This window comes from Larus michahellis, chromosome 6 (genome assembly GCF_964199755.1).
Source record: "Larus michahellis chromosome 6, bLarMic1.1, whole genome shotgun sequence".
Lineage (NCBI taxonomy): Eukaryota > Metazoa > Chordata > Aves > Charadriiformes > Laridae > Larus > Larus michahellis.
In genome coordinates, this window is record NC_133901.1 from 31,986,229 (window position 1) to 31,996,277 (window position 10,049).

General features: G+C 47.6%; 1 protein-coding gene across 45 annotated transcripts in view; it reads left to right on the forward strand.

The window, feature by feature from the left end:
* Nucleotides 1–4,878, forward strand: part of MBNL1 (muscleblind like splicing regulator 1) — a 114,225-nt gene extending 109,347 nt beyond the window's left edge. For all 45 annotated transcript variants that reach the window (XM_074592741.1, XM_074592765.1, XM_074592740.1 and 42 more), the window contains one exon: nucleotides 1,436–4,878. The gene's annotated coding sequence lies outside the window, so the exon portion shown is untranslated. The remainder of the gene's footprint in view (nucleotides 1–1,435) is intronic.
* Nucleotides 4,879–10,049: the final 5,171 nt, after the last annotated feature.

The following is a 10,049-nucleotide window of genomic DNA, read 5'->3' on the forward strand; positions in this document are numbered from 1 at the left end:
GTGTGTGCATAATTTGTCTTTTTCAGAGACAGAATGTTTTTATTTTCTTTCTAAGAATAATAGGATATGGGGGAAGAGGCTCTGAACTCCACTGACGTGCCATTCTTCTATAAGCAGAGATCCCATAGTTAGCAGTGACCACGTGAGCTAGTGTATTGGACCAGTGTCAGTATTAGTTTGTACATATCCATCTAGCAAAATCAGAGAGTCTAAAATTAGAGTTTTACTTTTTGTTTGTAAAGGATGCTGGCATCGGCACTGATGGGAGCCGAGGGCCAGGTCTAGGGGGGAGGTGGTTACATTCTGTCTTTAGAAAGAACTAATTTTAAGTCTCCCTATTTGGAAAGCCAGCATCTCTAAAAATACAGGTTTAGTCATCTGCCTAGCTGAAGCCTGATTTCTCCTGAACGCAGGTTGTCAGACCACGATGTGTTATATACAGTATTTTCCTGGCGTGGGTGGTGTGGCAAGGAGCGGTCCCGCAGTGCAGGCGCAGCTCCTACCTGCACTGTGGTGGTGTGAACGGCGACTGCAGGCGGTGTCTGTCAGCTTTTCATACCGTAACCTTTCACCCTGCGTAGTTTGAAATCTAGGTTTGTGTGCCTGAGCTTGAGAGATATTTTTCCCCTCTATCTTCCTATGAGTGAGCTGCAGTTTCCAGCCTGTCACTAAATTGCCTGTTGTCATTGAGACCACCTGCAGCGCATCACCTCCCCTAGGGCGGCTTGTCAATTTGTGTTCCCGTTCTCTCCCTTGCGCTCTGTTTCTGCTGTGTTTTTTATTGAATGGCTCAGCCATAATGGAATTATTACTTAGGGTGAGGATTAACTGATTTACCACAGCGCGTTTATAATAATAGTTATTCCTTTCAGCTGAGCGTAAACGGTGTTAAGCTGCTTGAGTGACTGAGGTGGGATGCCTCTAGTCTGCAGCCTAAGCTTGCCAGCAGGCATCCCTCCGCAGTCCCCTGGGGCTGGGGTAAAAATTACCTTGGAAATTTATGGCCCAGATTTCTAAGGATGTTTAAGTGCCTCTCAGGTTTCGGTTGGGTTCCCGGGTGTTAGAGGGCAGCAGGGGCTTGGGAAGGGAGATTGGCACGGGGCTGCCGGGCAGTGCTCACACAGCACTGTGGGGGAGCTGCCTCCCAGGGTCTGGGCTCTGGAAACCATGCCCCAAATTCTGATCCCACGGCTGGAGGCTTGGGAACAGCGGAAAGCCTGTGCATTGTGCACTTCTGTCGCTGCAGAATTGGGGTGTAAAGTGAACCTCTGCTGCAAGAACGTTCCCGAGGTGAAATCCCGCAGGGGTTTGGGTCCAGGCTTCCCCGATACTTGGTGGTGGATATCCCTGTTCCAAATGCAAAGCTTGGGCTGATGTGGTGCGAACAAGAAGTTCTGACTGTGTTGAAAATGCCTTCTCTTTTTTTCCTTCCTAGATCATAACTAAAGAGAAAAGGACAGTGTGTTTGGGTTGCGAAGAGGACAAGCGCATTAGCCATAATGTACATACCGTCAAGCAACACTCGGAAACTCCCTCAGCAGTAAGACATCCACACATTGCATGTTAGCGAGATGAAACAAGAACTTGGAAATCCACTGCACACTGTTGCCTATATACTTTGTACATTTAATTGATATTTGTGCTGAGGTGATCTTATTGTCTAAAAACTACAACATTGTCTATCTTTTCTAGCACAGAAGTATGCATATGGATTTGAATATGCATATGTAGTCTATTTCCTACATAATCATGTATGTCACCTTGAAAAGACAGACGATGTTGTAACCATAAATCTATTATGTATTGGTACGTCTGTAGACCAAGATATAATTTTTTAAAGTAAGTTTATTTCTTTCAAGGTTTACAAATAACAAAGGTGCACCTTGTATTTAAAATTGCCATTATAGATGAGAGCGTGCATGCACAGTAATTTTTGTTTAAGAGTAATATTTTTAATGTAATAGATTGTAAGAAGTGGTAAGAGAGGTATCTGACAGAGATGAATGTGCCAAGCAAAACCACAACTGTGTATATTTTAAAGCACATCAATGGCTTTAAATACCATGTTGTTAAGGATTCTCATGAAGTGCCATAGACTGTACATCCGATTAGAGTATTATTTCTGCAGTGTTATTTTCAGAACCACATTTTCACTTACTTTATTAGTACTAATCAGTCGAAGGGCACCATTCTGTTTCAAACCAAAGCTGTCTCAGAAATGGCCAACTATTCCTTACAGTACCAGTAGACAGCACAAGAACGATACTCTAGCCGTACAAATTAACCCATACTGGACAGATATATATATAACCTATTTTAAGGCATTGTAGTGTAATATTTATGCATATTTTACTGTATAACATGATATACGAAAGGGAAAAGCCATTTCTGAGACACAGTAGGAAACGTTTGAGGAACTTCTTTTGCTTCTATTTATAGCCTCTGTCGAAAGTCAAAAGGACTATAAATGTTTTGCAGAGATGGGTTTCGCTTTTACTTCATCAAAGTCACGCTTTACATGGTGACTCTAAACAAAGACAAAAGAAGCACTGACATCATCAGATGCATGACAAACCAAAATATGAAAAAACGGAGATGTTAATTAGCGTAGAAATTGGGTGGGTTAAATACTTGGGTGAGTTTTATATGTGATTTTTTTTGTTCAGATTAACTGCTTATAGCCTTAGAAAGCCTTTACAAAATAAAATAAAAAACAAAAAAACAAAAAAAAACAAAAAACAAAAAAATAGATGTGCATTCAAGTTTTAAGAATGGATTCATCCAAAGGAATTCCTTTTTGTGGTTTGGATGTTGCAGCTAGTAAAGGATATTTTTGCTCTGTTCAGCAAAGTGCTGAAGTGGGGGCCAGGTCACTGGTAGCGTAGCGTGGAGTGGAAGAAGCGGGAGTTCGGTTGTAGAACTCTCCATACTTCCAAGTTTACTGCGAGTTTTTATGCCTGAGAGAGATGCTTTATAGTATAAGAATGATGTGTTGATTTTACTGATTGTACTGTACATCTATTAAAGCCTTAGATTATTACATTACGGGTTAAAACCCATACCAATGTAATTTCAATCGTGTTAAGAAAGTATAGGTGACTTCACATGTTATTGTAGTTACTTAACATTATAGAATATTACTTATTTTTTCTTGTTAAAAGTGTAGTTTTTATTTCTTACATTTATTAGATTGTTTTCATTTTCTATTACCAGTTGAATACCATTTCAGTTTATAGAATTTTGTTTTATTAGAGTTTACTGATGACTTTTTCAAAATACAAAAAAAAAGGTAGTTTTCTTCATAACATACTCAGTTTTGAATTTACATGTAGTGTCATATGAGTATTCGTATTATTGTTAACAAAATGATTTATATTTTACTGATTTAATATTACAATGTAAGAATGTCAGTCATTGTTAGTTCTTGTCTAGTTTTCATTAAAAGAACAAAGATCTTTTATATGGATATCTTATAATTATATAATCATTGCTAAGTAAGAAGTTAAGTTGTTGCTATCGCAACAATCCTGGCAGACAATTGAGTAATATTTTGATGATTTATTTTGTTTGTAATTAGTTATTATGAGAAAATCTAGTTCCTAGATATTAGAATAAAATTTATTTTCTACTGTATCCATTTCAAATGTTAAAATATTGTTTAAATATTTTTTGAAATCCCTGAATATCAGGCCTTGTTATAAATAAGCTGCATAATCAATAGATCAAGGGACTTTTTGTTGATAATCCAAATACTCAAAGTTTACGTAACAAGAATTATAGTGTGTGTGTGCAAACTCTTGAGGGTTGATTATGCTGCAGTTTAGCATGTGGGAACGTATAGAGAGAAGGTTGACTTTTTGCACTTCTGTATATAGTCAAAAAAGAGAGAAAACTGTATAATAGTAAGATCTTATTTTGAATAAAAATGTCTATAATTACAAGGAGTTTTGTTAAGGCTAATAAAATGACAGGCTGAACAAAATTGCTTGCAAAAGTGGCACAGAGTTAGCACTCCATACCCCTTCGAAAAAGTTGCTTTGCTTTATGTGGACAGCTTGTAGTTTGCCAGGATTTTTTCAGCTGGAAAGATATGCCATCCTTCCAAGATCTCATGACTGACAAAAGCTCCACTGGTTCAAATCTGCCTGAAAATCATTAAGAAAAAAAAAAAAAAAGAAAAAAAAAAGAAAAAAAAGCAGGTACTTCAGACCATCAAGGTGAAATCATGGATCAAATATTCCGTACATTATTCAAAAACTACTGCATGTTTAAAGTATCAAAAAATATATTAAAGATATATGCTATTCAAACCAGTTTCTGACAATTTCAGTGGTTTATTGTTCACAAAAAAAAAAAAAAGATTCTTCAAAACAAATACTGACTTTCACAAAAGAGTTAAATCATGAACAGGCAAACCAAACAGCACACCGTAGCTGTAGTTGTTATGTGATTATTTTTTATTGCTGTAGTGGTCCTGTTCTTTTAGCAGGTGAAAAAAAAAACCAAACCAAACCCTGGGAAATTTTACCATTTTAATGGAAAGTGTTCGAGAAACCTTGTCATTATCTATGCCAAAGCTGGAAAGAAGAAGTGATTAGACCATTACTTTATCTGATCTCTCCAGTACTCACGCTGAATAATTAATGAAGTTGCACTTATTTGCAACCCCGCAACTTTCATCTGCTGAAAGGACAGATGTGCTTGGTTTTACTATTATGTAATCACAGACTTACTTTTTGCTTGTAGTTGCTCCAAATTATGTACTCTGTCCTGGGCTGCAATTTGTTTTTATGCTTATTTTATTATTACTGCTATAGTTGACCTTGCTGTATGGAAAAAATAAAGTGAAATTGCCCTAATAAAAATTCTCTTTCTTAATTATGTTTTTCTATATCAGGTTAAAAAGCGCACCGCTTTCTTTAGGACACGTTTTTCATTTTCTCTGCATGTTTGTTTGGCCAGAAGGACATCACTTACTTGTGGAAAAAACCCTCCATGCTGCCAGTGGGGTTTTTCCTTCAACAGTGCGCGGTATGTTAAATATACACGACATATATTAAGAAGGCGAAGTATACGTGGTGTTAAATCCAGAGGATAAATATAAAGCAGCAGGATTCCATAGATCCAGACCAAGCTGTTGTTACCCTCTTGTGGCAATACTTCCGAGATGCAGGTAGAAGAAGGGTCTGTGTCCGCAGCCAGGGGGTGGCAGACCCGTGAGGGAGCCCCGTTTCCACACGTGACGGTGGAAATCAGAATTACTGACCAAAAAATCATGGGTTTAATTTGGAAAAGGAAACATGTGGGAACACTTGTTTTCCAGGAGGATTTCAGGTGTCTCCTGTGTTTGCTAGCGCAGCCTGCGAGACCTCACGGAAGAGCTCGCGTCTCGGAGGCCGCATTACTGCCTCCATTTCTCAGCCCAGCACATCAGGAGGTCCCTGTGGGCTGAACACCCAGCTCCTTTGCGCTGCGTTTGCATCCGTGCTTGCGATGACACCGGCAGTTTAATCTATCGTTGCATTTAGCTGCCAAGTTAAAAAATAATGTGTCAAGCAGCGCAAATGTTCTAAATTAGCAAAAATAGCACAACTTTATTCTCCTCTCTAAGCAATGAATGCGGCCATGGATACCGTGGTTAATCAGAGAGCTCCAAGTAATTATCGGTTAGTGCTCCCGTGACCGAAGTCTGACTGGAGGCTGCTCGGGGTTCCCGTCCCTGTCCCCGCGGGAGGTGGGTGTCCCCCAGGACCCTCTGTCGCACGGGGGCGGTGCCGGGGGCTCAGCCTGCAGCCACTGGTCAGTGGGCACGGAGCGGCAGCGCTGCCCGCAGCGGGGCTCTCGCCGGGGAGCCGGGAGACAATAAATCCACTGGGATGCTGAGGGGAGCCACGAGAAGGAGCTCCTGCCAAAGCGGCATCGGCACCGCGCCGGACAGGGCTGGGATGGTGACAACCGCAGGAGCAATAATAACAGCTATGTTAAGACCAAAAAGAAAAGAATTTTGTTTGAAGTGATCCGCGTGTGTCTGCAGCTGAGATGCTTTCTGAAATGAGGGAAGGATTCTCAGCCTTGGGGGAAGGAGGAGCAGAACCCTCCTGCAGCAGCCTGGCTCGGGGCAGCTGGGGACTGGGGACAAACCTGTCCCCGGGCACCGCTGCCCTCCCGGCCCTGCGCGGCCCCGTTCTCCCACGGGATCCCCGCGGAGGGGTCAGCCCTGCCGAGAGGCACTGGGACAGGGCCTGTGGCAGCCGGAGAGGAGCAGTCACCGTCCCGCCTTTTTCTCGGCGGAGTTAGTAAAGGAGTTTGCGTGATTTGTGATGAGAACAGGGAATGGTGTCAGGAAGAAGGAAACAGAATAATTCTGGGGGTCTTTTTGCACCCAGATATTCGTTGCGATTAAAAAAAAACAATTTCGTGCCCATACAGAGCTGATGACACCACTTTTTGTGGTCCAGGCGGCGGCATCACGTGACACCTCAGCGCTGAGGAGAGATGCTGGGTCAGGCACGGCTCTGCCCTCCGCCAGCGCCCGGGGACACGCAGCGAGATGTGGGGCCGGGGAGGGTGGCACGGGCAGCCCGTACCCCACCGCAGCACTGCACTGTGCCGGGGGGTGCAGCAACCCAGCACAGCATCTGCTCCTGCCACCCCCGAGCCACAGGTTTGGAGAATTGCACAGGTGCCCGCGGTGGTGCTGTGTGGCCCTGAGGGGGGGATAATGATGGGGCTCAGCTGGGGGTAAAGGGCTGGAGGCAGCAGGGAGTCGTGGCTGCAGGAGGGAGCTGGGACCTCTGGCAGTGCAGGTAGGAGCTGGTTGCTGCTGGGGTGGGCATGGCTTGGGGTCCTTGGGGCGTCGTTCTCCAGGACACAGCTTTTGCAGCCTTGGAAGGGCACCAGCACTGGGCAGACCTTGCCCTGGTGCTTGCCCTGAGGGCTCGGTGCCAGGTCCACTTGGCCAAGGTCCAGCCCAGTCCGTCTGGTTTCTGGCTCACGGTGCAGAGCGGTGGTGGGGCTGCAGTGCCGTGGGATTCCCATGGGCTTTATGCCTCTGTCGTGGCTCTGAGAGTGAGTGATGAAAAGTGCGTGCTGATAACAGGTCCTTGATGCTGCTTTTAAGGAGTTAAGAGGGGGATGGACCTCCTCCAGCTGACCTGCCCGAGGTGGTGGGGCCCTTCCATTGGGGGAACCTGCCTTTGGTGTGGGTGGACCCCCCTCTGAACGCTTCCTAGCTTATTGCTGTGCAGAGTGGTCGGGTGCTGGAAAGGCTCCAGAGCTGCTCCCGTGCAGCTGATGGTGCTTTGTGGTGCTTCTGCAAAAACTCCTGCTGGTGAAGGTGCTGTGCCGTGTACTGGAGGAGACCCGAGCACCGCGGGGTGCCCTGCGCTGGGTGCCCACTGCATGTTCAGCCCCCCTAGGGGTGACAGGAGCAGGGTCCCTCCCTGGCAGGCACCTTGTGAGGGGTGGGATGGGGGTGCCATGGGCATGGTACGGACCCTTGCCTTTGGGATGCAGAGAGCAAACCCACTCTGACTGATTTCACGTGCCCTCAGCTACAAGGCACTGCAGGGGTGGGAGGCACCTCCCGAGGATGGGGGATGTGTCTGGGAGAGCGAGCCCACGCTGTCCCCCCCCGGGCTGGGGGAACGGGAATGAAACCGCAGGGCTGAGCGCGGGCGCCTGAGCCTCGGGGTGCTGGTGAGATGCCCAGGTGGGCTTGGCCAGGAAGGAGGTGGGATGCTTATGCTGGAGGGCAGCATCTGCCCTGGAGAAAACACCCAGTTATAAGGGAAATGGTTTTTTTTCCTCTGCTCTTCCTTCGGTGCTGTCATTAATCCCAAGGCATGCTTCCTGGCTGGGCTGGTTCTGCAGCCCTGGCTGCATACGGAGCACACGGAATTCGGGGCTCTACTCGCCATGTGCCACATGGGGCCGGGCCGGGCACGCGTCCCCGGAGCAGCTTCGCAGCTCTGGCTGCCCCTTGGCCGTGGCACTCCGTAGGGGCATTGCAAAATGCTGCTTAAGGAAAACAAAACAAACCCTTCTGTAAAGCAGTGTTACTAATTGCCTTTTCCACCCCCATCTCGTTTTTCTCTGTGTGCACAACTCTGGTCCAGGAAAAGGTCAGCAGTGGAAGTTGCTGCTTTCTACATTCTTCTCAAGTCCGGCAAGTTTTTTAAGAGCCCTACACCACACTTTATACAAAATGAACTGCGTATCTTACTGTCAGCATTAGTAGTGTGCGGTGTCACGGGGGAAAACCCTGCAGCGATAAGCTGACCTCCGCTGAGCGGGCACGTCTCGGCCACGCTGCTTGTCTTGGTCAGGATAAAAACAGGCTTCTGTGCCCTGACGATAGCACCCTCGCCGCGGGTCGGGCACCCCGTCCTGCCATCAGCGCGCAGAAGAAAACCTTCTTTAACTCATTTATCACTGGGTGAGTCTGGGGCTGGCTTGGTGCTGAGCAGCCCAGGGTGCTGCCGGCTCCAGTGCTCCCGGGGTGCAAGAGCACGGGACCCGCCATGGTGGAAGCGTGGGATGTGCTCAAATCCTGAACAAGAAGCGTGAAGCAAGAGCCTGGCTTGGCACAGAGCTCTCTGTTAGCGCGCACTCAGCAGCAGCGGATAAAAACCAGCATCAGGCACTGAGAGCCGCTGCGCTGCTGGGCTGTAGGATGCTCTGCGTCTCATTTCACGGGGTATTTCCACCACCAATCAGAAAGTGTGGCAACAGCCTGCGCGGGGGTGCGTGTCCAGCCCGGGGCTGCAGGTTTGCATCTCCTCCTCCACCCCAGGTCATGCCGGTGCAGCGGCCCACGCAGCACCTTCCCCCGTGGTGGGCAGGAGCTGGGGCCGAGTGCTGGGTTTGGGCGATTCCAGCGATGGGCGAGGGGGGACAGCTTGGGGTGACCTGGTCCTGCCAGCCCCACGCGGGCGGCACTGGGGTGGAAATACGTCTGAGCTCTGGGCAGGTGCCGGGCAGCCGCCCGCCCGTGCCTCGTCCTTGCCGTTTGCTGCGTGTTCGGCACCGCTGGCCTCGTGCGCTTCTGAGCGGGGCTGGTCACCGCTTCTCATGGGGCTGTCGTGAGCGTACCGCGCGTCCTGCAGTGAAACTGACCCGGTGGGGAAATAACGCCTGTATTTAAAATGCCATCTTCATAATACACACATGCTAAATGGATCGATCTCTCTCTGGTGTCTGGCTGGGCAGGCGGTTGTGCCACCGGGGAAGATGGGCTCCTGTGCTGGTCTGGAGGAGCAGCCGGAGCAGCAACCGGTGCATCCCTCGCAGTGCTGGAGATCACAGCCCCCCTGCCGCGTATTACCCGAACGTGGGCTTTGGGCTGGCAGTGAGGTAGGAGATGCCAACACCCGATGGACTGTGGTCACGGGGCCTGCAGCATCGGCAGCCATAAGAAAAGGGGGAAAATATATCCAGTGTGTCATTTTACCCAGCCTCTGACAGCTGCTGCTGGCTCCAGCTCCTTCCGCTGTTTGTAATTTCTAGTGCAAAAAGGAAAATGATGTGAAAAGATCGTTACTGCACGAAACCCAGTTCTGAACATCTGTGCTGAATTGAAAATTCCATCCTAAAATAGATGCACAGATACAGAGTGAAAAGGAGCAACTCATGGAAGAGTTTGAGGGAATTAACAAGAATCTAACTTGCCCTATAAAATACCTCTGGGGGTCTGTGTGCGTGTATCAGCGTTTCTTCCTAACTTCACTTGCTGCTACATTGCTGTATTAATTTCCCCCAATACGAGGGATCGTGGTCATTCTCACAGAATCATAGGGTTGGAAGGGACCTCTGGAGATCATCTAGTCCAACCCCCCAGCCAGAGCAGGGTCACCCAGAGCAGGTCTCACAGGAATGTGTCCAGGCGGGTTTGGAATGTCTCCAGAGACGGAGACTCCACCACCTCTCTGGGCAGCCTGTGCCAGGGCTCTGCCACCCTCAAGGTAAAGAAGTTCCTCCTCATTTTAACTGTGTCCATTCTCTAACACAACTCCGTGCTGTTTGGAGGACGTGCATCTCTAACGTGTGGT